A 4,187-nucleotide genomic window follows, 5' to 3' on the forward strand; every position below is an offset into this window, starting at 1 on the left:
ACAACCACTTCAATATATTGAAATGGACCGTGATCCCAACTCTGTACCGATATGAGATCTCCCACCATCACCTCGTCTCAAAACTAAAAAGTACCCAGTTTTCCTGTTCTACATTACCGTCATTATATAGGAAGATTTTTACCACACTTTTCGACATTCCCGCAGAACTGCGATGTCAGAGTTGTGATCAATTCTTCCTCCTTGGACCTTTAACAGGAATGGAATGAGCGATACCAATGGTAAGATACTTGACTTCTGTCTGCGCTGCAATATCACCGGAAGATCACAGATTCCAGTCTTGAAAGTTTTAGGTGTTGATGTTACCAACTGTTTCCACAGTTGTAACTGTACTGAGCACAAATATTTGCGCGTCTGACGTGTGGTTGCTGTGGTGCTGCTCGCGACAGAGAAAACAAAGAGAAGCAGAGAGATTGAATGCGTGTGAGAGAAAGAAATAGAGAGAGATGGGGAGAGGCAGACTGAAAAGGTGGAACCCAGAATACTGTGTGGAGAATTTGAACGGAGAGTCTGTATGGTGAGACGAGGACGGAATGGAATACAGGGGTGTGGAAAACGAAAGCGATTTGATATTTTAAAGTAGGTTTGAAATTTTGCAGCACAAGGTTATTTCTGATGTTTCTCTGGATGGGAACATTTGAGGTGCGAGCTTCGTTGAAACCACAATGCATCCTCATGCGACAATTCCTGACAATAGGGTTGAAGGCTGATTCTCCCGTTACGCAGTGTATGTTATCCACGAACCTCCTTAGGTTTAAATCCCTTTATGGTCTCCTGTCAATTAAATATAATTTCTATTAATTCTTCTTGCTTTAATTTACCTTTGCCAGGTTTGAAATACAATGCGCTACTGCAAGAAAAGAGAATGTTCATTATTTTTACACCTGGATGCACATGACAGTAAACTTGAACACAAACTGAAAAGTTCATTTGAAGCACTGAAGCCCAAACAATGTTTCTGCCCAGGATTGAACTGGGGACCTTTCGCGTGTAAAGTGAACGTGATAACCACTACACCACAGAAACCGTGCAAAGCGCTCAATGCTTTGCGCTCTTGAGCAATGACCCGAGGCATCCCCTCCCCGCCCTGCTCTGAGGTACAGCAATAAGTACAAAACATTGCCCACTGTTCCTTTCCGTTCTCAGTAACACGTATTATTAGTTTAGGAACTTATTCCCTGGAGTATGGGTATAGGTAGAGTGTTACAGGGATGTGGCAGTGGAACGAACCCAAGTGCTGAACAGGGGCGTAGAATGGGTGCTAAGGGAGTCATTACCTGGAGTCTTGGTTTTCGTAGAGAATTCAGGAAAGATGCTGGATTTGTAGCTGATCGTCCTAAGAACCATGGCACGAGATTACTCGTACACGAGTCGACCAGCGAACTGGCAGCTCCTAGTTGTGGTTACAGGATATTTACACTGCATTTGCTGATGGAAAGCAGGTGTTTGTATTTAGTGGAAAATGGGAATGAATGGGAAATAAACGACGTGATTGAGGCCCAATTCCGGAGGAAGATAACCAGGAACTAGAAGGGATCATGGCAGTAATCCCCCGCCACACAATGGGAGGCTCCGTGCGATCCTCCAGGCCTGTCTGAATTGTCCCGATGAAAGTCCTGGATGAGGGAACGGTCTAAACTGAAGGAGCGGGGGACCCAGGAAAGCTCTTCTGGACCCTTCCCAGTCCACTAGGTATTGGAGACACCTGCCCCTACGGCGTACATCCAGTAGTCTTCGGACGATGTATGCCGGATGGTTGTCGATGATACGGGCAGGTGGGGGAGTCCCAGGTGGGGGACACAAGGGGCTGACGGAAACTGGCTTTATCTGAGACCCTTGAAAAGTTGGGTGGATGCGCATGGACCTTGGCAATCGTAGGCGGACCGCTGTGGGATTGATAATCCTGTCAACCTTGGATGGTCCCAGGAAACGGTGGGCGAGTTTCCTATGTTCGTTTTTGAGCGGGATGTCCTTGGAGGAAAGCCACAACATCTGCCCAGGTTGGTACCTCCGGCGCCGGAGTCCGGTCTCGGTCGGCTGTCTTCTTAAATCGATTTGTTGATCTGAGTAGGGCCGCGCGAGTTTCCTCCCAAAACTTACGGCACAGATCAATATGGTCCCGAATCGACGGTACCGCAATCTCTCCTTCTTGCGCAGGGAACATCGGGGCTTGGTACCCAAGGGAGTACTCGAACGGAGAGCGCACAATGGCAGAGTTCATCAGAGAGTTGGGGGCGTACTCAACACACAGGAGGTGGTCGCTCCAGGTCTTGGTTGACCCGTTCCGTCTGCCCGTTCGACTGGGGTGAAAGCCGGATGACAGGCTGGCTGATGCACCTGAGGCCTGACAGAAGGCTCTCCATACCTGTGAGGCGAACTGGGGATCTAGATCGGAGACGATATCCGCGGGGATTCCATGGAGGCGGATGAGAAGACCTGCGGTTTCTTGAGGGGAAGTGAGTTTAGGGAGGGCCACAATGTACACCGCCTTAGAAAATCGGTCTACCACGGTGTGGACACTGGTGGTTCCGCGGGAAGGGGTAGACCAGTGACGAGGTCTGGGGCGATGTGTGAGCAGGGACGACCAGGAACAGGCAGAGGACGAAGAAGACCCGCAGGTGGTCGATGAGAGAACTTTCCCTGGGCACAGACGGAACAAGCCGAGACATAAGAACGGGTGTTCCCCTCCGTGGGCGGCCACCATAAGTGCTTCATCAGGAGAGCCAGGGTCCGATCACTCCCGGGGTGTCAGGTGAACCGGGATGTGTGCCCCCATTGGAGAACCTGAGGCCCGATGGAGACCGGCACGTACAGGCGATCGCCGGGTCCGTTACCAGGGTCCGATCACTCCCAGGGTGGCAGGTGAACCAGGATGTGTGCCCGCATTGGAGAACCTGAGACCTGACGGAGACCGGCACGTACAGGCGATCGCCGGGTCCATTACCAGGGTCCGATCACTCCCGGGGTGGCAGGTGAACCGGGATGTGTGCCCCCATTGGAGAACCTGAGACCTGACGGAGACGGGCACGTACGGGCGATCGCCGGGTCCGTTACCAGGGTCCGATCACTCCCGGGGTGGCAGGTGAACCGGGATGTGTGCCCCCATTGGAGAACCTGAGGCCTGACGGAGACGGGCACGTACAGGCGATCGCCGGGTCCGTTACCAGGGTCCGATCACTCCCGGGGTGCCAGGTGAACCGGGATGTGTGCCCGCATTGGAGAACCTGAGACCTGACGGAGACGGGCACGTACAGGCGATCGCCGGGTCCGTTACCAGGGTCCGATCACTCCCAGGGTGTCAGGTGAACCGGGATGTGTGCCCGCATTGGAGAACCTGAGACCTGACGGAGACGGGCACGTACAGGCGATCGCCGGGTCCGTTACCAGGGTCCGATCACTCCCGGGGTGTCAGGTGAACCGGGATGTGTGCCCGCATTGGAGAACCTGAGACCTGACGGAGACGGGCACGTACAGGCGATCGCCGGGTCCGTTACCAGGGTCCGATCACTCCCGGGGTGTCAGGTGAACCGGGATGTGTGCCCGCATTGGAGAACCTGAGACCTGACGGAGACGGGCACGTACGGGCGATCGCCGGGTCCGTTACCAGGGTCCGATCACTCCCGGGGTGGCAGGTGAACCGGGATGTGTGCCCCCATTGGAGAACCTGAGACCTGACGGAGACAGGCACGTACAGGAGATCGCCGGGTCCGTTACCAGGGTCCGATCACTCCCAGGGTGGCAGGTGAACCGGGATGTGTGCCCCCACTGGAGAACCTGAGACCTGACGGAGACGGGCACGTACGGGCGATCGCCGGGTCCGTTACCAGGGTCCGATCACTCCCGGGGTGTCAGGTGAACCGGGATGTGTGACCCCATTGGAGAACCTGAGGCCTGACGGAGACGGGCACGTACAGGCGATCGCCGGGTCCGTTACCAGGGTCCGATCACTCCCGGGGTGGCAGGTGAACCGGGATGTGTGCCCCCATTGGAGAACCTGAGGCCTGACGGAGACCGGCACGTACAGGCGATCGCCGGTTGCATTCCCTGGGTTGGGTTCGTCCCGCTGGGCTTCCTTTACCTTAGCCTCGATCTCCCAAGTGAGGGTGGCCACACTCAGGATGGTGGGAGGATCGTCTCGGGAATGGAGGTGATATCCGTGGAGTCATGCT

At 54.7% G+C, this 4,187-nt stretch overlaps 1 non-coding gene across 1 annotated transcript; it reads right to left on the bottom strand.

Moving 5' to 3' along the window:
• Positions 1-971: 971 nt before the first annotated feature.
• trnav-uac (transfer RNA valine (anticodon UAC)) lies at positions 972-1,044 on the bottom strand. Its single transcript has one exon. It is a non-coding gene; the product is annotated as a tRNA-Val (tRNA).
• Positions 1,045-4,187: the final 3,143 nt, after the last annotated feature.

Source organism: Hypanus sabinus, unplaced genomic scaffold (assembly GCF_030144855.1).
Source record: "Hypanus sabinus isolate sHypSab1 unplaced genomic scaffold, sHypSab1.hap1 scaffold_862, whole genome shotgun sequence".
Taxonomy (NCBI): domain Eukaryota; kingdom Metazoa; phylum Chordata; class Chondrichthyes; order Myliobatiformes; family Dasyatidae; genus Hypanus; species Hypanus sabinus.